Source organism: Patella vulgata, chromosome 6 (genome assembly GCF_932274485.2).
Source record: "Patella vulgata chromosome 6, xgPatVulg1.2, whole genome shotgun sequence".
NCBI classification, from domain to species: domain Eukaryota; kingdom Metazoa; phylum Mollusca; class Gastropoda; family Patellidae; genus Patella; species Patella vulgata.
The window spans coordinates 65,668,449-65,695,573 of record NC_065884.2 but is presented as its reverse complement, the minus strand read 5'-3'; the positions used below and the strand labels follow the sequence as shown (position 1 = coordinate 65,695,573).

General features: G+C 40.8%; 2 long non-coding RNA genes across 2 annotated transcripts; both read right to left on the bottom strand.

Annotated features, from left to right (window-relative positions):
* Positions 1-5,619: 5,619 nt before the first annotated feature.
* LOC126824149 (uncharacterized) lies at positions 5,620-10,177 on the bottom strand. The gene is made up of 4 exons (XR_007681502.2): positions 10,124-10,177; positions 8,546-8,700; positions 7,402-7,566; positions 5,620-5,666 (listed from the first exon to the last, which is right to left on the bottom strand). It is a non-coding gene; the product is annotated as an uncharacterized LOC126824149 (long non-coding RNA).
* A 5,840-nt stretch (positions 10,178-16,017) lies between these two features.
* LOC126823561 (uncharacterized) lies at positions 16,018-25,964 on the bottom strand. The gene is made up of 6 exons (XR_007681216.2): positions 25,888-25,964; positions 22,607-22,650; positions 20,895-21,049; positions 19,197-19,361; positions 17,818-17,864; positions 16,018-16,103 (listed from the first exon to the last, which is right to left on the bottom strand). It is a non-coding gene; the product is annotated as an uncharacterized LOC126823561 (long non-coding RNA).
* Positions 25,965-27,125: the final 1,161 nt, after the last annotated feature.

The following is a 27,125-nucleotide window of genomic DNA, read 5'->3' as shown; positions in this document are numbered from 1 at the left end:
CCTGTCCAACCTCGTGGGTTTTCTCCGGGTCCTCCAGTTTCCTCCCACTGCTAAATAAAAGTAAAAACCATATGTTAGTCCCGAAATGACCTAGTTTGTGTCGAGTGGACGTTAAACCCCATATTTTTGGCGATATTTTTGGTCTTTTCCATCTCTTCAAAAACTAAAAAAAAAAAACCGTCGGGACTGGCAGAACTGTGATAGGGCTGTATTTCGAGAGAGAGAGAGAGAGAGAGAGAGAGAGAGAGGGGGGAGAGAAGAGAGAGAGAGAGAGGAGAGAGAGAGGGGGGACTTAACGCCCACTCGATGCAAACTAGGTCATCAAGGGACTAACATATGGTTCAATTTTATTTCAATAATTCTCTTGAGCGTAGTGGTCTTTAGCAGTGGGAGGAAACAGGAGAAACTGGAGGAAACCCACCAGGTTGGACAGGCGACCCTACTCCTTGTTACGTATAACCGGGGAATCGAAACCACGCCAGTTGACTCAATGACAAACCTTATGATATAGCGCGCACGTGCTAACCATTCAGCCATTACCCCCCCCCCCCCTCTCGGCTGAATTCTGTACCACTTGATTTCAATTCTGTCAACTCGGGACTTTCCGGACTGACAATCGAGCCCCCATACATTTACCTCGAGAACAGAACTTTGTCCTGAACGACCGCCAAATCTAAAAATAGTATACTATTTTGTAATGCGGCTATACTGAGTTGTTTTCCCTTGTAAGTTATGTAGGACGGGGAGCCCAATCTGTTTCACCCAGCTATTGCGAAAGCCTTCTCATAATTCTGTATGAGATGACTGGCCTTTATAAGTTCAAGCATGACTTTTACATGTGACGTCACACCACGCAACGTAGATCATTGGCTCGATGGCACATGTATTGTTTATATAACGTATAGTAGCGTAAACCGGTCCAGGCAAAATGCTGCCTTTTAGTTATATTTATAGCACGGCCGAAGGCCGAGGGGTTAAACCTGTTAACTCATGAAGCGTGCTATAACATTGACAACTGCTCAATATGCTTATTGTTATTGCACAGAAAACCCACCCCACTTCTCTTATATGATTTCTACTAAAACTAGTGTAAACCAGCAAAAAGTGCAATAACATTGAACATGTCTAGTTATTGCACGGTTAAGCTCCACCCAACCTACTAGAGGGAAAACAATCTGGGTCCTGTTTCTCGGAATCTTAACTAAAGATAAAATCCAAATTTTAGTAGATAATTCAATTTTGATTGGCTAAGCACTAAAATCAATCTAATATTATCCAATCAAATTACTAAAATTTGGATTTTATCTTAGTTAAAATTTCGTGAAACAGTCCCCTGCTTATTCAACGAAAAGAACAAAGAAAGATTTCGCGTTCATATTACAACTCATTTTATATACTCATTTACACTGAGTAAATAGGAAATGATTTTTATCCAGATATAGCCTACTTCAAACAGCTTTGTTTATTTTTCTAATACATGTTCTCCTTGTACAACTTTATCTCCGCCAATTCCATACAAATACGTAGAAATGTGTCTTAACTCTGGGCGCCAATAAAATTCCAAATATTCTGCATTAAGAGTCAAGAAATCGTGTAGCCGACAACTGTGAGGACTACCCCATACCAAAACCTTCCTATCCGACATATTGCGATTCACTTCAGCGATGATTTTTTGCAGTAGAAATCGCTTAGTCGAACACGATTACGGTGAACGGAACACCAGCCACAACGCCACACAAATAAAATCCTGTTTAGTTTAAACACATGGAATCATCATAAATACATAAGTAAGAAATATTTTAGCACATTATTTCGAATCCCGTCATATGAGGAATACAGCGCTACCTCATGAAACTACATCAAGAAAGATAACAATCTGTTTCACAGGGTATTATGAAAGTCTTCTAATATCTCTGTAAAAGATGACTGCCTTGGACATATGACGTCATATCACGCGGCGTCAATGGCGCGTGCATTGTTTACATAAGACGTTACTGATTCGAGCAGAATAGCTTACTCATTTTAATACCTATTTTAGTACCTATTTACATTAAAACAGGAAATATTTTTACCTACAAATACTTCAAACGTCTTTATATATTTTTCTAATACATTGAAAAAATAAATGTTTTAGAATTTAATTTGACGGAGGAAAAAAGTCAATATTTGGGGCTCATTTATGGAGGGGGATCCTCGCCAAAACTCTCAATTTGTGCTCATTAAGTCGCATCGATGTCATCCTTATCAGTGATTGTCGCGGCCTAACGAATATTCACCGCGGATCAGTGTGGAAAGATAACTCTAACCAGGTGACACCAGACAAATGTATTTCACCCGGCTAACATTTTTATTATATTGCGAGCTAATTAACCCGCACCGATGCCATCCCTTTCAGTAATTGTAGTGGCCTAGCAAATATTCACTGCTGATCAGTGTTCCTGGCAATGAAAAACGTGTAGATGGTATGAAGGACCGATGTCATCTATACGCGTAAAAGAACCATTGCCAGTTGAAGAAGGGGACACAGCATGGTGCAGGCTCAGTTGACGCAGAAAAAAAGGACGTTAAAACCCGTATCACTTTTTTTCTTGGTTCTCTAGTTCTGCGGTATGTAAGTCATCCTGCAGTTAATATTCAAAAAAGAGATCTCGGACGAAGGTTTAGAGTCGATTTCATTTCTAGTGCAAAACTAATCACTCTCCCACAAGGACGGCGATAGGCTACTATTGGTGATATCCCTTATCTTCGTGTAATTTTAGTTTTCCCATTTTCGCAATTTTGATAAGAGTTAATAGTACAAACGTGACACGTCTAATTTCTAGTATCCCTGAGAGAGAGAGAGAGAGAGATTAACTAGGTCGTTTTGAGACAAAAATACAGTACTATGTTAATTGGTTTGAGCGTAGTGGTTTGTAGCAGGAGACCCGCCCTTCCCCCCTGAAACAATCCTTGAGGTTTGATGGGCGACTCTACTCACGTACAAGCTTGGAATGGAAACCAGGCAACGTGACAGAATTATTATGTTAATATCGAATCTAAACTGCTTGTGATGGCCAAAATAGAATTGACAGATCACAGAGGTTATGCAAGTTCGGCTTTTTAAACGGTGTAGAAAAATGAAATGAAATGGGGTTTAACGTCCGTTTCATCCACGGTAGCCCCTGGGTCCATTTACGGGATTTTAACGAAGTAAATTTAACTGCCCTTGATGATTTCAATGGCTACGTAGGTTGATTCTAAAACAGTTTACATACGACCCTTAGCGTCATTGGTTACGTTTACCACTCTATACAGCAGCATGTACGCTCGATAATATATAAGCCTTAGCGTCATTGGTTACGTTTACCACTATATACAGCATCATGTACGCTCGATTATATATAAGCCTTAGCGTCATTGGTTACGTTTACCACTATACAGCAGTATGTATACGCTCGATTATATATAAGCCTTAGCGTCATTGGTTACGTTTACCACAATACAGCAGCATGTACGCTCGATTATGAAAATGTTTGCAAGAAATTAACATCAAAGACGTGAAATGCACACAAAACGATGTTCTAAAATATTTTGAAAAAGTTTGCAACCATGATTCGGCACTAAAATGAGAGTTACTTCCCTTCGCCTATTTGCTTTCTATCTATAGAAAATTTATAGAATTATTTGATTGGTCGATAAAAATAACACATTTATTAAGGGCGGATAAGGTGTCTCCCCTGACTAATGTGTGGACTCACAATGGGGACAACATTTGGCAATCTCCTCATCATAATTTTGTAGGGGGTTGACCATTTAGATTTTTTGCTACGCGGATTTGAAGTTGACTGGGGTGAAAATCTCACTTCCGACACAATGATTGCTCTGCAGAAGGGCACTTTACACCCCCTATCCCTCAGCTGTAATATCATCAGTATTACCCAAAACTGTTATGAAATTGCAAATTTGACCCCTTTTCTCCAATTCTAGACCAAAAAGTCAACCCAAAAATGCAGGAAGAGGGGAGAAAAAAATTAAGGGAAAAATTGTCTATTTATAATTCGCACTACATCATGAAATAAGGGGAAAAATTACTAGTCTTAGTCCATGTGTCTCCCCTGGCGTGCACAGTTGGATTATTTAAATAAGAGATGGTCGTTTCGCCACTGTCAGGACACACTTTGGCTCATAGCACATTGTATGGCGTTAAACCCCTCTACACCTCCATCCACAAACGAGTATATAACCTGACACAAAAAAAAATAAATCTAAACACTTTTTTAATGAAAGGCAATTTATCTGTTTCAGGTGAAAAATCGCCGATGAGTTACAATCTTCGTTCTTCTGTCTCCTTCTTCCTAACAGGCGTTGTAAATCTACAAATAAATCACCAACATGAGGGTATTAGATAAACCTAGAAAGCGTTGAAATACGCCCACACAGCAGATATGTCTCAACAGCAGAAGTGGACGAAGGTGGCGGGGGGATGGCCGAATGGTTAGCGCGTGCGCGTTGTATCATAAGGTCTGTCATTGAGTCAACTGGCGTGGTATCGATTTCCCGGTCGCCGCACCAACATCGTGGGTTATCTCCGGGTCCTCCGATACCCCCTCCCCCTACTGCTAAAGACCCCTACGCGCAAGCGAATTATTGAAATAAAAAATTGAACCATATTTTAGTCCCGAAATGACCTAGATTGTGTCGAGTGGACGTTAAACCCCATCTCCCTCTCTTACAGAATCATGAAATTAAGTCGTTGGCACTCCTTTCTGTGACCCGATTAAAACACAGATCCTATTTTTTTATAGCTCGAATTTCGTTTTACTTGTCTTTACTACACTAGGCTCTGAAAGAGTTGTTATATAACTCTCGTTCTGAATGCGGCGAGGGATTACCTAATGAAACGGTCTGTTACGGCGATTCTTTTGGTAACCCACTAGAAACATCAACGCTAGTTGGTTAATCAAATGTCTCACGTCATAGGGTCAAAAGCCGCTCGTATGACCTCTGACGCGGCCCTCCGCTACAACCGGTCAGATCTTCATGTAGTAGAGGCCATCGAAAGTATAAAAAAAACGAAACGAAAGATAGATCTGTATTGTAATCAGATTGTTGTGGGAGCCAAGGTTAAACGAGCAATGTGTGTTATGGGAGAAATGATTCGCAGACAACATGCGCTGTGCCCTGCCTTGATTTGACCTGACAGGCTAGGATTGTATATACATACTCAGATTAAAGGGATGAGGCTGCAATAACCCAGAATATGCCCCCTTTTTACTGTTGATACAAGGGTCCCATGCAAGCTTAACCCGACCCAACGAACACCTCGAATTAAATAGTTACCAACTATATCAGATTTGACGTGAAGTGTAAGCGGGGGTATGTGGGTTTACGAAGATGGATTCCGGCGAACAAAACAGTGGTACATTATATAGCACGCCCGAGTGGCCCTAGCCCCCCACCCCCCTCCACAAATAACAGTAATTTCGTTCACTATACCAATCAGATATGGACCAGATTTTTTTATTATCAGGGAGTAGGACCCCCGAGCCCCCCCCCCCTCCCGGGCTGTGGCAGAGACATCACCTAAACCAAATATCCTGGGTCCACTACTGAACCGTACTTGAATGTTCAGATACTTACTGCTTCAAGGTAGGTCTTGAATTCGCCATTTTGAATTTGTCCATCACCTGAAATATAAGACATGACTTGACTGATACTGTAAATACATCGTGTGACCGAATGGTTTTTGACGTGGCCATTTCCATGAAAACTAACGATAGGAGACTAGTGTCAAAACCGGACCCGTATAGTGTGACCGAATGGCTTTTGCCGTGGCCATTTCCATGGAACCCAACGATGGGAGCCTAGTGTCATTGGAAACTTACGATAGGATACCAGTGTTAAAACCAGACTATCATCTGACATAATCTAGTTTTTGATCTGACTGTTTCCATGGAAACAAACTATAGGATACGATCTACCCATTATTTATTAATAGTAGCATTTTTAGACAATTCATTTCACGTCCCCAGTCGGCAGTAGGAGATATATACTATTCAAAAAAGTAGTGGATATTGAAATGCAAATACCTATGCAGGTTGCGATATGATAAAAATAGTCATGGACATTTGACATGCCTAGAGAGTATGATCACAGATGAAGAACTTGTCGTCCCAACAGAACCACTGAGCTGTACATGAGACACGCAATAGCGCCATACACGTGGGAGGGGTTCATTGTCAAATTTGACTCTTCAAGGAAGGGTTGATGAAAACTGCCGCGTGCTGGTTTATCTATCCATGTTTGCTTTCCTATCGGTTCCTGCATAAGATTTACGGTTTAGCGTATCTTTGCTTTACTGCGTTACGTTTAATTTGGTCAAGAGACGTGTTCGTCGACGTCAACCGACAACACTGCAAGAATTGACCGTGGTACTGCAAGAGGAGTGGGTCAGATTGCCCCAAATCGTGATTGGACGGTTGATTAGGAGCATGCCACGACGAATTGCTGAATGTCTGAGGATTGGTGGAGCAATTACTCATTATTAAGACAAAAATCAAAAACGTCGATTTTCACTTTTGACAGTGTATCTCTTTGCGAGTGAAATGGGGCCGACAGATAAGCCGCCCCTATGAACTATTTATGTTCATGTGTAGGCAATTGGCATGTTATTAACACACACTGGTTACCTCTAATAAAACAGCAGTACATTTCCGCAGTTTTGTATTGTTTCTGAATATCCCCTACTTTTTTGTGAAGAGTATATATCGTCCATTTTATCAAAACAAGGGTAGTCCGCAGCGCCGCTCTCCGGATGCAACATCCCTTATAGCACATTGCATGGTGTATGTCCGTCTTCATTATCACGGAACGAAATGAAAATAGCACCTGGGGCATTTCGTATCGTTTACTGTGGACGCAGGGCCGTAACTAGCTCAGAGCAACGAGGGAGGCGGGAAGTGTTCTCAGGGATGCTGTAAAAATGATGGACAATGTATATTTAAGGGGGGGGGGGAGGTCCTTTTTCAAAATTGGACTACCGGAAACGCTATTTCCTGCACTCTGGGTCCTGAATCAAGCACGATAATGCAGACGAACCATCACTATTACCCGAACCTGACGTCTTACCCCCGAAGAAATAGGTCAATTTTCGTGGTCTCATTTGAAGAAAATTTGACCAGAAAACCCCAAAATACCCTATATTTGAAGATCTGAAACAGGTGAAAAATCCAGGAATCTGGATAAAAACCGTATTAGTGGAAACACTGAGTATCCACTACCGATTATTTTTTTCAAAGGGGTGGAATTTTTTTATGGTCGACAATCTTTTCACGCGGGGTGGGGGGGGGGCGAAATTTTTGCAGAAGCCCCCCCCCGCCCTTTAGTTACGGGCCCATGTGGACGGGTGTTTTTTTTAATTACCTGATGTGTCAACTCTGGCGACTAAAGGATCAACATCGGAGAGACCAAGGTGGTCATCATTATTGGTATTAATACTTTGAAAAACGTGCAGAGCAAAAGCTGGAGAATCATGGAAGGTGGCGTGCCATTGTTTAACAAATTCAGTGGATTCCACCTGCAAGTTACCTTTAATACAAACAAACAATAACAATGAATATTTTGAGTGACAACCTCATTATATTTAATTTCCTATGGACAAGAAAAGAGCATGACGTCATCGCCGTCATCTAAGAGAGAGAGAGAGAGAGAGAGAGAGAGAGATGGGGTTTAATGTCCACTCGACACAAACTAGGTCATTTCGGGATTAACATATGGTTCAATTTTATTTCAATAAGTCGCTTTAGCGTAGGTATCTTTAGCAGTGGGGGGAAACCGGAGGATCCGGAGAAAACTCATGAGATTGGGCAGGCGACCATACAGCTTTTCACGTACAACGAGGGAATCGACACCACGCCAATTGACCCAATGACAGACCTTTTGGTACAACGTACACGCTAACCATTCGGCCACCCAACCCCGCGCGCGAGAGAGTACCACTGTACTGCTGAACTATACATTGATTGGTGTGTATCAAATTCCGTCAACCAAATAAACATATGGTACAATTTCATTTCAATAATTCGCTAGCGAGTTGGGGCTATTGGAAGTTTGGGCTTTTAGGAGTTGGAGGAAACTGGGAAACCTGGTCAAAAGCCACGTGGTTAGGGTTGCTTGGGATCTAAACCACGACACTTTACTTAATGGGAAGCCACGGTGGCTAAGTGAGTAAGACGTTGGCTCACTAACCTGGCGGTCCCGTGTTCGATCCCTGCGTTGGTCAAAAAAGTTCTGGAGCCACTAGCAAGTGACGACGTATAGCCTTTCGGGTGGTGCGAAAAACCGAGGCCCCGTGTACACATTGGGGAGCACGTAAAAGATCCCTTCGTATAAGAGTAGTTCATAGTGCCGCTGCGGTGGCAAAATTTCCCTCATAGTACACTGTATGGCGTATGCCCGTCTACAATAGCCCAGTCGGAGAAGAACAGTAGGACGTTAAGCCCATTTCATTTCATTAATTTACTCAATGATAGGGTTCACCAAACCCGCCTTTAAAACGGATACTTACCGTTGTGATCAAATTGTCCAATGAAATAAGTCAATATGTCAATCTCTGAGATAACACCATTGCCATCGGTATCCATGGCAACAACAACCATATTGATGACATGTTCTTCTGTTAAATCATGGGCGTTGTCATGGTCACATGGTGCTGCTAAGCAACTTACAAAAGAAAATAATTTTCGACTATCAAAGAATACGCCCAATGACAAAGTTACCTATTTACAAAGTTTCGGGGAACTGTTCTTGAATGTTTTTGAGAATGTTCTTGAATTTTGGCGAACCGAAGATTCTAACCAAGTAAGAAATTCCGATAATAAAAGCTAGGCCTATTTAAAGAGCCAAAGGGAATATTTCATTACTAAATTATTATTATAAGCCCTACTATGTCTTACACCCTGCTGACAAAACGATTAGACACACGAATTCACGATAGCCTGCCATAAAAAAACATGAAATACGAATTTAATTTGCAAAGTTTTCGTGTGTTTTCAAAAATGACCGACAGAGAAACTTTTTAAGTGGGAGCTCTGCATAAGAGTGAGTCTGGTGTATGTCTGCGCCTTAACCTTGGCAGAGAGTACTCGGATGAGGACCAATCTGATTAAAATACAGATCTATATTTCGTTTCGTCTTTTTTTATACTTCTGATGGTCTACACTACATGAAGATCTGACTGGTTGTTGCGATAGGTCACGTCAGAGGTCATACGAGCGGCAAGTGAGTCTATGACGTCAGACATTTGATTAACCAATCAGCATTAGTATTACTAGTGGATTACCCACAGTTCCGTTAACCTCACGCCAAAACCTCGCCGTAACAGACCGTTTCATTGACTAATCCCTCACGTCACCCTGAACGCCGGTTATATAACAACTCTCGCAGATCCTAGTGTAGTAAAGACAAGTAAAACGCAATTTTGAACTATAAAAAATAGGATCTGTGTTTTAATCAGATTGGACGAGGACTTAAAAACAACAGCAATTTATTAACACGGGTGGCTGGTAATCTGTGACTAAGTAATCGAGATTATAAAATAACTGCTCTGAATCCGATTCAGGGTCAAATAACTCGCCCTATCTTTATCAGTATTTACCCACTGCTTCTATATATATATATTTTTTTTTTTATAAAGTAGTGAATCAATTTTTTTCAGCAATGGGATATTTGCTACGGCGTGGTTTGTCTCTCTCGGTGGGCCAGGTAAGGGACAACGTACAGATGTTCCGTTGGGACGACATCTTCAATAGAAGGCTTGATCTCGCTTTAACTACGTTCATCTTATCAAGGCCTTCACATAATACCCTGCATATTGCGACACTTATTTTGATTGGGTACAAGCCCAACTTGTGAGCCTATCAGATTCCTCGATCATCGCGAATACCAAGCCTCGCGCTTTCAGGTTAAAATGTCTACCTGTGATAATCGAGTTGCAAAGTTCAAGGTTCATTCAATGTCAAGGTCAATGTCAGCTAAAAAAAAAGGTGGGAAAAAGCGCAATAGAAATTTCTGTTTTAGTATTATTGCTCTATATAAATAGAGGATTATTATTATTATTATATTTGAAGATGAATATAGCACCTACCAGCCCAATACAGCAGCAAAAAGAACGAAAACTTTCATGGTGATTTTTATTCTGTAAATAAATCAAATTTAAACAATGAGATACCTCTAATATTCTTTGTTTCGATTGAAGGGGGAAGGGTGTCCGAATGGTTCAACTCGTGTGCCTTAGATCTTAAGGTATGTCACTGAATCAAGTAGCGTGGTTTTTATTTCCCGCTTGTATCTGGCAAGGAGTGGGATCGACTGTCCAGCCTCGTTGGTTTTCTCCGGGCCCTCCGGTTTCCTCTCAATGCTAAAGACCCCCTCCCCCTCTCTCTCTCTGTTTCGATTGATCAATTATCCATTAATTAATTTATTCTTTTTTATTCTCATCTTTCAATAGTTTTTTTTAAAAATAAGTACGTGTGTACGGACTAGAAACCGCCACAATCTTGGAATTCAATGAACAGCTGTCCAAAGTACAAGGATACCACGTTTCATGTCGACCGCTCTTTGACATTACCAACAACGTAACACCAACGAACTTCTTCTACTTACTTAAGGCTTTACACCCGCTCGAAATAAACATACTCAACAGCAAGATGAATACAGCTTTTTTTACAACGGTTGAATAAAGATGCATAATGTAAGAGAGAGAGAGAAATAAGGTTTAACGTCCACTCGACACAAACTAGGTCATTTCGTAAAGGTCATTTCTATAATAGTTCCAAAATAGATTACGAAAAATTAATTTATTGAATACTTTATTTTGAACGAGGTTATGAATGTTTGAAGATGTAGCGTAGATTGTTTATTATTGTAGCAACGGTACTTGACACTAGAGACTAGGTCTCGATTATCTACTTTATCTTGGGGGGATGAGGGGCTGAATGGTTAGCGTGCGCACGCTGTATCATAAAGTCTGTCATTGAGTCGACTGGCGTGGTTTTGAATCCCCGGTTGTACGTAACAAGGAGTAGGGTCGCCTGTCCAACCTTGTGGGGTTTCTCCGGGTCCTCCGGTTTCCTCCCACTGCTAAAGACCCCTACGCGCAAGCGAATTATTGAAATAAAATTAAACCATATGTTAGTCCCGAAATGACCTAGTTTGTGTCGAGTGGACGTTAAACCCCATCTCTCTCTCTCTCTCTCTCTCTCTCTCTCTCTCTGTATCTATTTTTTAAAAATCGCTCGATGGTTTTAATCCATTTAAATCCTTGCCGTCGGATGGTCTAAAGAATTGATAATGGGCCTGCCATGTTAATAAATATCTTAATAACAACCTTAAATGACATTTAGAAGTAGAGGTATAATATTTATAATAACACAACTTTATGGATTTACTACTTCTTGGTTTATTACATACAACGTTTCAGTAATCTTACAGGTATCTTTATCAAGCAATGACCAGTAATGAATAACAACCTAACATTTATAGTACATCCATGAGTAAGACAATTTAACAATCAAAACATAACTTTAATTTAGACTTAAACATATATTATACAAGAGCTAAATCTGCCTATTACAGGTCTTTCTGTAGGCCTGAAATGTTATTTAAACTATTAATTACACATTTATTAACAAAACAAGACCATAATCAACTCTCGATGGCATCGGATACTCTCGATGGAATCGGATACTCTCGATTAACTAGATTAGAACGGTTCGCCATTTAAAAATTAAATTTAAAAATGGGAAAGGAGGCTAAGTCATGAATATACCAGTGTCCTGGTTACCACTGAGCACTCATCTTGTCAAAACAATAAACAGTGATAATTTGGCTCAGAATGAAGTAATTTGGCTGAAAATTTCAATATTTTCTTTTTTCATCACCTATTTTTGAATTATTATAGCAAGAATGACAAACTCTTTATTAAACTCTTAACTAATGTATCATTAAAACAACAACCAATTCTCTTGGAATAAGAAATCCCCATCTCTATAAATGTTAGGTTGTTATTCATTATTGATCATTGTTTGATAAAGATACCCGTAAGAATATTGAAACGTTGTATATAATAAACCAAGAAGTAGTAAATCTATAAAGTTGTGTTATTATGAATATCTAAATAACAGTTTATATCAAATTTGAAGCCAAAATCTCTCGGTGGTTTTAATGCATTTAAATCCCTGTCGTTGTGGTCTAAAGAATTGATCAAGGACTTGCCATGTTAATAGATATCTAAATAACAGTTTGAAGCCAAAATAAAGACCTGAAAAAGGCAGATTTAGCATTTACATAATGCATCTTTTATTCTGCTTCATAAAAAAATTGGGAACACGGTGGATAAGTGGGTAAGACGCTGGCTCGCTAGCCTGGCGGTCGGGTGTTCGATCCCTGCATATCCGAAAAAGTTCATCCAGATTTTCCGGCGTGGTTCCCCCTTGTAAGTGATGCAGGACGGAAAGCCTAACAAGGCTGTCTAGTCGTTCGGATGGGATGAAAACCGGGGCCCCTTGTACACGTAAAAGATCCCTTGACAATTGGAATTCGATATAAGAGTAGGCCGTAGTGCCGCTGTCCGGGTATGGCGTATTTTCGTCTTCATTAGCCCAAGTTCGGAGCAGAACAGCCCCATTTTAGTTCATTTCATGGGGCTGTTCTGCTCCGAAGGACGTTAAACCCCATTTCATTTCATTTCATTTCAGTTCATTTCATATCATAAAAAAATCTCCCTTTGGATTTTTTTTTTCCCTTTTTTTACAGTTTGCACCATATAAGGCTAACGGTATCACGAACTTACCTTAAGGTTGACTTTTCCTTGATAGCGTCTACATTTTTTTTTTGTCTCCCTTTTATATGAAGATACTGACATTGGGAACAATCCAGGTGGTTTCGGTTATCTGTGTTTGTTTCTGAAGGGTGATGTAGCCTATATGTATGACCTGATTGGACGTGTAAGATAGGTGCGGATCTACTATAATAATCTACTTCATTTTCATGAAGCGACGCCAGTTCACATCCATGACCTAAAATAACGTGCTTTGGCGCACGAACGTGCTTCGAAATGAAAAATCCGTGCTTCGAAAATAAGAAAAAAATGGTGTAGTGCTCTGAAAACCTTTAAGGATGGGTGTTTCCTCTTGTTGTGGTCACTTGCACAGATCGGATCAGCTGGCGCTCGATCGACTCCCTCGGATGAGTCGAGTGAGCGTCAACCGCATCAGCTCATTAGTCAGGTTTTTCAGTAGGCTAGGTAACCGATCTGCTGCGTCCTTGACCGTCATTTCCCTTTAGCTTTGAAAAAGTTTTTTTTTTTTTAGATAATTTTCACGAATTTTCGGTACTATCTGCGCCAGAATAGTCCATAGATGCCATTTTTAGACCCCCTCCGGCTTCGCCCACAGAATCCATACTACGTGAATTTAACCTTATTTTAGGCCCTACATAAATCGAAGTGGAAATCTGTACAGACAAAATCAGATGTAAAATCAGTATATTGAAAATTTTATTCAAAATACTTTATTCTGAGCCCATCAGATTCCTCGATCATCACGAATACCAAGTCTCGCGCTACCAGCTAAAATATAAAGGTGATAATCGATTTGCAAAGTTCAAGGTTCGTTCAATGCCAAGGTTTCTGTGGAGGTTGCCATGATTGGACGCTACCGTTCACGTGGAAGATAAAGTAGTTAAGTTCGGGAATTGAAAAGCAGTGTAACAACTCCTTAATGTTGTAAAACTCGGGATCGTTACTTCAGGAACATACATGGGTCCCTATTGACTAAGTTTCCTGGCAATATCTCAGGAAGGGTCAGAACTCAAGTTAGTACCGAACTAGTGTCCTGGTAATATCTCAGGTAGAGTTCCTATCGAATTAGTGTCCTGGTAATATCTCAGGTAGCGTCAGGACTCAAATTCCTATTGAATTAGTGTCCTGGTAATATCTCAGGTAGGGTCAGGACTCAAGTTCCTACTGAATTAGTGTCCTGGTATTATCTCAGGTAGAGTTCCTATTGATTTAGTGTCCTGGTAATATCTCAGGTAGGGTCAGGACTCAAGTTCCTACTGAATTAGTGTCCTGGTATTATCTCAGGTAGAGTTCCTATTGATTTAGTGTCCTGGTAATATCTCAGGTAGGGTCAGGACTTAAGTGCCTATGGTAGTAATCCAGGTAGAATCAGGATTTAGGAATTAAGATCCTATTGAATTAGTAGAGTTTTAAATTAATGTCGTTTTTCTTTTCATTCTGTCATGGAATAACCCTACTGACGAACACAGCAGTGGTTACCGGGATCTCATTGCAGCTCGAAGAACCCCCATAAAGTTTTAAAGTAGCTAAGCCTCTAAGTCAATATCATCCAAAGTCTTGGACAATGAAAACACGAATTATTTGTCAATTTAAATAAACTTTGATGTTCTTATCTTACCGGGAAAAGATGGGCTTCCAATATCCAATATTTAAGACAAAATAAACATTTTGTACCATAATGCGTTTCAGCGCCATTTAACAAGGGACTCGAAGAACGAGGCTAGACATATTCCAAAGTCATGTCAAACGATGACGTCATATTCTTATCTGGAAAGCATGCGCAATAGATACTGTCTGTGTAGACTGGAATAACCAGACGTTAGAGATTGCTATTCGATTGAGACTTCTAACGTATTTCGCCGAACATAACTGATTTGAAATTAGATTAAAAACGGAAACGATTGAATGTAAATCAGTTTATATACCGTACATTCATATTACATTATTATATGCGTTGCCACCCATTTGTGTCAGTTTCTGGGTCCCAAATATTAGGGGGGGGGGGTTATGGTCAAGTGGTTAGCACGTGTCATTGAGTCAACTGGCGTGGTTTCGAATCCCCGGTTGTACGTGACAAGGAGTAGGGTCGCCTGTCCAACCTCGTGGGTTTTCTCTGGGACCTTCGGTTTCCTCCCACTGCTAAAGACCCCTACGCGCAAGCGAATTATTGAAAAAAATTAAAACCTTATGTTAGTCCCGAAATGACCTAGTTTGTCTCGAGTGGACGTTAAACGCCATTTCTCTCTCTCTCTCCCAAATATTAGCGATTTAGATCATTTAAGCTTCAAGGATCCGAAACTGTTGATTCGCCACAAGTGTATGCACGACTCTCCAATACACCATCGTCCTATTGTAATACTATGGTCCTTGGCAGAACGGAAGGCATGTGTAATACTATGGTCCTTGCGGCCATATTGTATTTTTAACTATAACTAATTATTTTGCTTACACCTTCTATGGAGTCAAATCACACGTACTGAAAGGACAATATGTGATAGAACTGGTTAAACACATTCCAAATATAATGTTAACACAGCGATCATTGCTACGATAGATGCGTTATGAAGCTTTCAAGACAGGGAAGTGACGAACGCAAAAGGAAAACACGAGTTATCCTTCTATATAACTGACTGATGTGACGAGTGATAACATATACACGGGAAAATTTCTGCTCACTAATAATTCCTTTGAAGACCAAAAGTTGTTATATTCAAAAAAGTAATTGAATGTCACTAGATAAGGAAAAACGGGGGAAAATAGAAATAGTCATTTTATACCTAATATGGTAATGCACGGACTTTTTTATATATTTCTCGTTTGGGGTATAGGGGTGGCTCGGACCGGGCAGTAACACAGAGTTGTATAGATGGCCTACCACTTCCGGTTTGGGAGTTATGCTAGACCTGTGCTACGCCGGGCCAACCGCTAACATATATATGTACAAAATGTGTACACAGACCTCGGTTTTTCATACCATCCGAACGACTGTACGTTGTACTTTGCCAGACCCTCCGCCTAGGACCAATGACCAGGAGAAGCACGCCGGAAAATCCCGATAAAGTTTCTCACCCAACACCAAGGTCGGACCTGCAGGGGAAGCACGCCGGAAAATCCCGATAAAGATCGGGCCTAAGATCTCTTACTCCCCTATTCCTAACCAACAATCAAGAGTTTAAACACAGCGTTATCTAACTTTTATTAAACTAAATAATTCTATATATAAATGTTATCACAATATGCTGTTTTCTCAACAGGCGTTATATATCTGGAAAGATAACAATAAAAAGATTTAGAGCAGATAAAGATGACTCAGATTTATAGAGAGAAATCATTCTGATTAAAACACAGATCCTATTTCGTTTCGTTTTTTATAGTTCAAAATTTCGTTTTACTTGTCTTTACTACACTAGGATCTGGAAGAGTTGTTATATAATCTGCGCTCTGGATGGCGTTATGGATTAGCCAATGAAACCATCTGCTACGGCGATTTCTTAGCCTGCGATGCACGGAACTGTGGGTAAACCACTATTAACATCAACGCTGATTGATTAATGAATGTCTGTTGTCATAGAGTCAAACGCAGCTCATACGAGCCCTGACGCGACCTTCCAGGGAACTGGCCAGATCTTCATGTAGTGTAGGCCATCGAAAGTATAAAAAACCGAAACGAAATATAGATCTGTATTTTAATCAGATTGGAAAGAAATGGTGTTTAACGTCCACTCGACACAAACTAGGTCATTTCGGGACTAACATACATGTATGGTTCAATTTTATTTCAATAATTCGCTTGCGCGTAGGGGTTTCTTTAGCAGTGAGAGGAAACCGGAGGATCCGGTTGTACACGCGACCCCACTCACCTAGAAGAATCGCGTTGAAGAATAGTCGGTAATGATTCTAAAATAGCCTTAGAACAGAGGTGGGGAAGAGTGGTATTTTCATATTGCAGCTATATAGGAACGAATAGGAACTGTCAGCGGACATCGTCCGATCAGAAACAGTTCTTAAAGAATGGCGTGGGGTGTTAAATCCACAGAAAACACAAGCGGGTATACAGGTGACCCTATCCTGGTCTCGTACAAGATCGGGACTAACAGACTAATGACCATCCCACCTCCCATCCCCACACATCGGTTTGAAAGACGGGGCGAGGTTGTTCCTCCCTTTATTATAAACCTATAAATCTCTTTGATCTTTGGGGAATATTCAATGCCCGGAATAACTTGCGGCCAGGAAGTCGGGGCGCCTTTGAATATAGGTGTATTTGGGGTTATTCTTCTGATAGTTTTTCTTTTTGAACCTGTAAAGGGCTATTCTTCATTGTTGGGGTTTTCTTACTGGAATTCTGGGATATTATTATTTTACGTACGCGTACATGTAAACGTAGGCGGTTTATAAGTGTAGGATAAAGTAAGAGACTGAGGTTATGCTGGGGAAAGAAAGACTGAAGAAAATAACCCGAGAAAAAGAAAAACCGGGGCCGCCAGGCCGAGGTTTTCTGTCGAGTTTTTTTTTCTTCTGAAATCGTTCTTTCCATGCATAACCGAATCGAGGTTTTTATCTTGCTTATAAACCGTCTATGTTTACATGTACGCAAGATGAGAATATCCCAGAATTCCCATAAGAAAAACCTTATATCATGTTTTCTTATGGGAAAAAAACTCTACCCTGGAAGAATAACCCGTTACAGGTTTAAAGAAAAACTTTCAGAAGAATAACCCCAAATTCCCCTGTATATATCCAAAGCCGCCCCGACTTTCAGACCGCAAGTTATTCCAGGCATAGAATATACTCCAAAGATCAAAGAGATTTACCGTTACAGGTTTATAAGCAAGATAAAGTCCTCGACTGAGATTATGCTGGGGAAGAAAGACTCGGGTTATTTTCTTCAGTCTTTCTTTCCCCAACATAAGCTCAGTCTCGTGCTTCATCCTACCCATAATCCCGACTAACCGAGTGGCCAAGGTACGTGTACTTACTGCTTTAAGGTAAGCCTTGAATTCTGCAATCTGGATGTTTCCATCACCTATAATTATATAGAACACTGTGATTAAACATAAATTATGCAAGAGCTAAATCTGCCTTTTGCAGGTCTTTCTTTAGGCCTTAAACATACATTATGCAAGAGCTCAATCTGCCTATTGCAGGTCTTTTTTAGGCCTGAAATGTTATCTAAATTATTAATTAGACATTTTTTTTTAACTTATCCAGACCATAATTAACTCTCGATGTTATCGCTAGCCTGTGATATTTACTGGATCAGGATCCAATTTGCTGCTCAACGCTCATTCATGATTAAATAAAAAAATGGATAATCGGTTCAGAGTGGATCAATTTGACTCAAATTTTCAGCAAATTCCCTTTACATTATCTAGTTTATAACTATTATAGTGAGAACTACCAGCTCTTTATCTAGTCTCTCATAATGTATCTTTAATATAACGTCTTGAAATACAGATCTGACGTCATCCTTTGATGTTGGCGTACCTTACAAAACGGGTGAGACCAAGAGATTCGATTTATATTTAACAAGGAATAAAATTATTTACTCATTTAAAGACAAATTGAAATCGGAACCCATGAATCTATAATATTATGGTCAATGGCGTCATCGCAGCCATCTTGGAACTGTGACGTCATATCAAAAACCGGAATCCGTCAAACGATCACACTGATCCGCAGTGAATATTCGCTTGGCCTCTACAATATAAAAGACGGATGTCGCATTAGGTCTGTAAAACAGATTGTCAAACGATATGAAATGTCCACAGACCAAATGTCATGTCGATCGTATAAGTGAAAAGAAATGGGGTTTAACGTCCTACTGTTCTGCTCCAATTGAGCTAAAGAAGAGGGGCATACGCCATACAATGTGCTATGAGTGAAAATTTGCACGGACAGCGGCGTTATGGCCTAGTCTTATATCGATTTCCAATTGTCAAGGCTTCTCTTACGCGCACGCCAACGTGTACACGTACTCGAATTAGCGGGGACAGAGCCGTAGGTCCTTTCGTAAAATGTAGCCCCAAAAACAAGAGCAGAAAAAGATTACCATATATAGTTCGAAACTTCTGGCGCCTTTTACCTCAAACTTCATATATGCTCGGTTGTTAGCTAAATGCTGATCGGTAAGTAAGGCGCTGGCTCCCTGACCAGTAGGTCCCAGGATCATACCCGGTGTTGACCGAGAGAGAGTTCCTCGCAGATCATCAGCGTGCACATAAAAAGATCCCTTCGACGAAGAGTAGCTAGAAACGCCTGTTTTTATTGCCCCTGGCGTCACAGAAACGTAGGGCTTTATATCCCATTTAGCGAAATGTTATATTAAATGTAATCAATGGGCCATATTGAATCCTACCTGAAGTATCGGCCCGTTTAATGAGCGGGTCGACATCATGGAGATCCAGTACACCATTATCATCAGTATCAATATGATGGAAAACGTGCTGGGCAAAAGCTTCTGCATCATGGAATGAATTGTGCCACTGACGAACAAATTCGTCTTCTTCTACTTTCTGGTTCCCTTATAATACAAAATTAGAAAAGATTACACAAACTGTGAGGGGGCAGTTTAGAGAGAGTGAGAGAGAGAGAGAGACAGAGAGGGAGTTTAACGCCCAATCGACACAAACTAGGTTATTTCGGGCCTAACATATGGTTCAATTTTATTTCAATAATTCGCTTGCGCGTAAGTGTCTTTAGCAGTGGCAAGGAAACCGGAGGACCCGGAGAAAACCCACACGGTTGGACAGGCGACCCTACTCCTTGTCACGTACAACCGGGGAATCGAAACCCCGCCAGTTGACTCAATGACAGACCTTATGATACAATGCGCACGCGCTGACCATTCGGCCACCCCCTACCCCAAGATTTAGATGAAGAGAAGTATTAACTTCTCCACCGGCGAGGCCACTCCCAATACCCCACTCTCACTACCCGGACCGGAGTAAGCGGGGTGCTGACTGAGCTATAGCCAAGGGCGCCAATATGCAAGGGGGCTCCGAAAGTATGTTTTTAAAAAATTAGCACCATAACAAAACTGTCATATGTTACGGTAGAGTTTAACATGTGTAGATTGGGTGGGGCATGTAATTATCGCTGCTGTCGTAAGGCAACCGCGGGGGGGGGGGGGAAGCACCCCGCAATAACCCCGCTCATGCAAGGGTTCAAGTGAGATTTACAGGCAGGGTTCGCATGAAAGCCATGCTCACGTATCCTGGAACAGAAGATTTGAGATACATTATTAAGTATTTTAAAATATTTAAAAAGGATCGTGGAGAGGTGCATTGCGATCCCGATGAAAGACGGCACATTGCGGTACTCTTGTATTTTTTCCGGTTTCGAATTCGTTAATTCATTGCTGTTATCATTACTTTTGCGCAGTTATCATGGTAAATGGAATTTTGAATAGTTCAAAGTTATTTACGCGTCTCTGATGGTTTGTGGGGCCAGTAAAGGCTCTACCGAGAAAAGTAGTTTTTGACAATCTGATTAAAACACGCTTTCTATTTCGTTTCGTTTCGTTTTTTATAGTTCAACATATAGTTAAATTTATAATTTTCATTAATATGATTAAAACACGGATAATAATTATTTTCGTTTTTTATAATTCAACATTTCATTTCATTTTACTTGTCTTTACTACACTAGGATCTGGTAGAGTTGCTATATAATCCGCGTTCTGAATGATGTGAGCTATTAGCCAATGAAACGGCCTGTTACAGCGAGTTTTTGGCGTGAGGTGCACAGAACTGTGGGTAACCCACTAGAAACATAAATGCTGATTAGTTAATCAAATGTCTGACGTCATAGCGTCAAAAGCCGCTCGTATGACCTTTGACGCGACCTTCCACTACAACCGGTCAGATCTTCATGTACTGTAGGCCATCGAAAGTATAAAAAAACCAAAAAAAAACCGAAATATCTGTATTTTAAAAAGATTGAGTTTCGGACGATTTCGGAGGCTGTCTGGTTTAATCTATGCAAAGCTATATTTTGTGAACTGATCACAAAAGGGCTGGAAAACTCTTGAAGAAAATAAAAAAGAAGAAATTACTGTTATGATCAAAATTAACGATAAAATATTCAGCCACGTCAATCTCTGTGATCAACCCATCATCATTATGATCTGCATCAGCGACCACCATGCTGATGACGTGTTCTTCAGTTAAATCAGCATGGTTATTATGGTTACAGGGGTCAGCTAGACAACTGAAATAAAACAAATACGCTATTTCATCAAAATCGGACGAAAATTGTGTTACATATTTTTACACTATTTGCGTACAAAGAGCGGCCATTTTGTCGGGCATTTTCATTTCGATTTCGATTTATGGTGTAACGGTGAAATTTTTAAACGGTTTTTAAAATCAGATAAAAGTTGCAACCTCTAGAGGCTCCACAAGTTAAAAATGTGAGTTTTCGTACAATCAGGGGCCGTAATCCAGTAAATTATGGTCTGAAATGCGCGAATATCGAAAGGATTCGATATATTTTAAGTTTCATCAAAATTCAATTTCAGCCTTCCTTATGGTGTAACAATGATATTATTCGAACGTCTTTTAAAATCGGATAAAAATTGTGACCTCTTGGGGGTACACAAGCTAAAATCTTGATTTTTCTTAACGATCTGCGCGAAAATCGAAAAGAACCGAGGTCTTTGTGATATATATCCATGTTTTAAGTTTCATTAAAATCGGACCAAATTATGACCCTTAGAGGGGCCACAGCCTTGATATTACATACGTTAACACTATTTGATTAGAGGGAGCGGCCATTTTGTCGGGCAGTTTTGTTCAAGGGCCATAATCCAGGAAGTAACGGCTTGATATGCGCGAGATCTTTGGGTGTGAACATACTTTTTAAGTTTCATCAAAATCTAGTGTCCACAAGCTACACACGGTATTTTTCGTACAATCAGGGGCCATAATCCATAAATTTACGGTCCGATACATCCCAATATCGAAAGGAACCGAGATCTGTGGGAGATAAACCTATATTTAAAGTTTCATCAAAATTGAAATGAAATGAAATGAAATGGGTTTAACGTCCTACTGTTCTGCTCCTAAACTGGGCTAATGAAGACGGATATACGCCATGCAGTGTGCTATGAGGGAAATTTTGCCCGGGCAGCGGCGCTACGGCCTACTCTTATATCGACTTTCAACTGCCAAGGGATCTTTTACGTGCACTCCAATGTATACACGGGACCTCGGTTTTTCGTCCCATGCCAACGACTAGACAGCTCTCCTTGTCAGGCCCTCCGTCCTGCACCACTGACAAGGGGAAACCACGCCGGAAAATCTGGATGAACTTTCTCGGCCAATGCGTCATCAAAATTGGATTAAAGTTATGACCTGTAGCGTGTCCACAAACAAATGTGAACGAACGGACGGGCGGACTGACGGGGGCGACGACAATATACGTCCACATGGGCGTATAACAAGTACTATCGTTCTATGGACCCTATCTTCCAAGCATAGTTGTCTTCCGTTGCAGTTCACACTAATGCTGGATAGCGAAACTTGCATGGGAGAATGCTATATATGAACCATGACCTGACTAAGACCTCGTCGCAGCCATCTTGGAATTGTTACGTTTTATCAATGATCGAACTCTGCCAATTAATGCGCAATTGTCCAAGGAACAAGCAGGACAATTTTCATGTCGATCGAACACGAAGTGACCGATCCTTAGGCAGATTTTCGAACAACGACATCCGTAGAGCTTGAGAACCATGATCCTGGACCAAAAACAAAAGAAACTTACCAGCCTAATACAGCCACTAAAATAACAAAGGTCCTCATATTTTTCTGAAAATATAATTACCATTTATTATAGTTTTATAATCGAAATGAAATGAAATGGGGTTTAACGTCCTACCGTTTTATAATCAGTGGAAAGGGAACTTTGAAAAGGCAAGCAAATAATGTTTACTCAACATGGAACTATTCCGTTTCTTTCTCGAAATATATATATAGAGAGAGAAATGGGGTTTAACGTCCACTCGACACAAACTATGTCATTTCGGGACTAACATATGGTTTTAATTTTATTGCAATAATTTGCTTGCGCGTAGGGGTCTTAAGCAGTGGCAGGAAATCGGAGGACCCGAGAAAACCCACTCCTTGTCACGTACAACCGGGGATTCGAAACCACGTCTCGAAATATAGAAATGGGTAAATTGAACTCTCCCTCTTCCAACAGGGATGTTATCTATCTCCTGGAGCCACGGTGGGTAAGTGGGTAAGACACTGACTCGCTAGCCTGGGGGTCGCGTGTTCGATCCTTGCATTGGCCGAGAAGATTCATCCAGATATTCCGGCGTGGTTTCTCCTTCTCAGTGGTTCAGGACGGAGGGCCTGACAAGGGCAGGTGTCTAGTCGTTTGGATGGTACGAAAAATTTTCCTCATAGCACACTGTATGACGAATGCCCGTCTTCATTAATCCAGTCGGAAAAGAACAGTAGGACGTTAAACCACATTTCATTTCACTAAGATAGAGATATTTTCCTACTTTTATACAACAAAGAGCGGGTGCTTTTCTTTTCGGGTAACTTTTTATCTGTGGAGAGCCATACGCAAGGAAAACTCTAATGGAATGCCTACAACTTTTAAACTTGAAGTCTTGAACTCTTAGTTAATTTTTAACAACATGGAACTTATTGGACGAACACTTTTCATATGTAAATAATCTACGGGTCCAGCTATGTGGTTTTTACTGCGAGCACTTCGCTTTTCCACATAAAGCCAGCGGATTCTTTTTTCCCAACGGGTTTTTTTTTCTATCCGCTCTGATGACGCCAAACATCAGTCTGTTGGACCTCCTGTTACAGCGAATTTATAAGTGTGCTTTAAGAAACTTTTGGTTTCCGAGGACCTTTTTATTTTGTGCTTTTAACTATTTCCAAGTGTAAATAATTTAATTAAATCAACCTGTCCATAATATCATATTCATTGTATTGGACGTTAAATCTTTAATAAACAACAAGTGTCAACCCCATCCCAAATCGGGGGGTTGGATGGCTGAATGGTTAGCGTGCGCTCGCTTTATCATAAAGTCTGTCATTGAGTCGACTGGCGTGGTTTCGAATCCCCGGTTGTACGTGACAAGGAGTAGGGTCGCCTGTCCAACCTCGTGGGTTCTCTCCGGGTCCTCCGGTTTCCTTCCACTGCTAAAGACCCCTATGCGCAAGCGAATTATTGAAATAAAATTAAACCATATGTTAGTCCCGAAATGACCTAGTTTGTGTCGAGTGGACGTTAAACCCCATTTCTCTCTCTTTCTCCATCCCAAATCACAAATATCTTCAATTTTGGATTTGTGCTTGTGGTTAATCCCAATCCTAGGATCAATTTCTTGTATGGAAATGACATCTCCCCCATGGATTAGATTTCTAGGCTACGATTCGCGGAAAGGGTGGTGCAAGTAGGCTTTATTTAAATTAGTTAAAATAATACTGAAAGGATCGCTGGTCCACAGACGGAATGTCTGATGCGAGTAGAGTTTAGTTAAATTACTTAAAATAACATCGAAGGGATCTCCGGTCCACAAACGAGTAGCTCATATTGATCTTTGACTATCCATGAGCTTCTTGGTGCGATCTCATTGTTGACCTTGAAACCTCCTCGGAATTTTACAGTCTGGATTCCTGGATTATCTTTAATGGCGTAGGACGGGTAATCCCACACTGATCCGCAGTGAATATTCGCTTGGACGCTACAGTCACTGATAAGGATGACATCGACGCGACTTAATGAGTCACAAATATTAACTTTTTTCTTCCGACAAATTAAATTCTAAAACATTTTTTTGAAGTATTAGAAAAATAAATAAAGGTGTTTGAAGTATATCTGGATAGAAAATATTCCATATTTAGCGTAAATAGTTACAGAAAATAGTAAGCGGAGGCGTAAATTGGTAAAAAAGATATAATTCTGCCCGTACGTTCGATGTAAACAACAATTTGACGTTTTTTTCAGTTTGTTTGCTTTTGAAACATTTGGATTATTTTCCCGTTGTACTGAACGCCGCTTATTATGGATTAAGGATTCTTCATATAGTTTTTTAAACTTAATCGACGGGTTTTTCAACGCCATCTTAATTTGTTGGTAAACATTATGATGTGACGTCACCCGTAGAACTATAGCGGTCTGACCTTTTAAAGATCAGTCATCTTGGACAGAGATAAAAGACGGCTGTCGTATTAACTCTGTAAAACAGATCGGGGTAGTCCGGCAAGGAACAATGTCGAATCGTTCAGTCTGAACGTAAAACGAGGTTCCGTGCACATATTGCCACGTAGGTCAAAAGAACTTTTGCAGCTGGAATTCTAAAAACAGTTAAAATAACCCTCTTAGCACTTTGCATCTCGTCTGCCTATCTTCATTATTCTGGGGGGATCACGTGGGTAAGACGCTGGCTCGCTAGCCTGGAGGTCGGGTGTTGGATCCCTGCATTTACCGAGAAAGTTCATCCAGATTTTCCGGCGTGGTTTCCCCTTGTCAGTGATGCAGGACAGAGGGCCTGACAAGGACAGCTGTCTAGTCGTTCGGATGAGACGAAAACCCGAGGTCCCGTGTACATATTGGCGTGCACGTAAAAGATCCCTTGGCAGTTGGAATTCGATATAAGAGTAGGCCGTAGCGCCGCTGCCCGGGCAAAATTTCCCTCATAGCACACTGTATGGCGTATGCCCGTCTTCATTAGCCCAGTTTAGGAGCAGAACAGTAGGACGTTAAACACCATTTCATTTTCATTATTCTGGTTGGTCCCGTGCTCACTGACGTGCCCCTAAAAGAACCTTTGGCAGTCGGAATACGATGAGAGTTAGGAGAAAACGTCAATGTCCGGTCCAAATATCCTCCATACGCTGTCTTCAGTAGGCTAGTTGTTGCAGAAAAGTGAGGCGTTAAATCCCCATTTTACTTCATTGTGTTGCCTTTGGTGCAGTATATCCCAGTTGAAACTGACGTGCCATAAAACCCCTTTTCATTGTTTTAGGTCACATCTTAAACGCTGAGGTTAAATAATGGATAAGTATTCTTACCTGCTGTATTCTAACGCTGAAGTTAAGAAACGGATAAGTATTCTTTCCTGCTTCGATGTAGTCTTCTTTTATGTAACTGTTTTGAGTGTGCATCACGTGAACATGTTACGTTACTGGGAGACAAAACAGGTGATTTTGTCTTTTTATTAAAAATTATGTTCATTTTTTGCAGCATTTCTAATTTTGAATAAGACCTTGTTTCTCACACTGCTGGGACGTGGTGACTGCTGATTTGGGGCATTGGAGTGACCTAGTGGTCTAGAGTGTTGCGCTCAGTTATAATTAGGATGGGGCCACAGTGGGTACGTGAGTATGACGCTGGCTCACTAACCAAAAGGAATGCGGTTCGATCTCGGTGTTGGCAGCAATTTCCCCGGGATTTTCCAGCGTGATTTCTCCCTGTCAGTGATGCAGAACGGGGGACCTGACAAGGAACATTGTCTAGTCATTCGGATGGGACGAAAAACATAGGTGCCATTTACACGCTTGCGTGGACGTTAAAGAATTGAAAAAATTAGGATATAATTTATATAATTAGGATGTCTCGGCTTATTTAATTAGGGTGAGAGAGGGAGAGACAAAGCCCAGCTTAGGCATGGGACTGAGGGGCCCAGGACCAGTGCCCCGCGGTTTAGAGGGCTTAGCGATTCATGGCAAAAAGAGAAAAAATTCAAATTCCAGATGATGAAAGTTTCACCTTCTCTGTGAAGTTATATGTCATTTCCACGCATTGTATGCCATTGGGAACTGAATAGATTTCGTATGTGATCAGATATTATATAATTATTCTTGTATTACAGACTGTTTAATTGTGTGTTACGCATGCGTGCCATTCAAAAAGGATATAAAATAATCTTTTCGTCGCTTTAGAGGCCACGCGATTCTAGTCAGGCCCAGGGCCCAGCTCTGGTTAAGCTCGGCTTTGGGGAGAGAGAGAGAGAGAGTAATGAGGTTTAAAGTCCACTCGACACACAAACTAGTTCATTTCGGGACTAACACACGGTTGAATTTTATTTCAATAATTCGCTTGCGCGTAGGGGACTTTAGCAGTGGGAGGAAACTGGAGGACCCGGAGAAAACCAACGAGGTTGGACGGGCGGCCCTACTCCTTGTCACGTACAACCGGGGAATCGAAGCCACGCCAGCTGACTCAATGACAGACCTTATGATACAGCGCGCACACACTAACCATTCGGCCATCCAACCCCCTTCACCATCAATTGCTACATGCATACTAT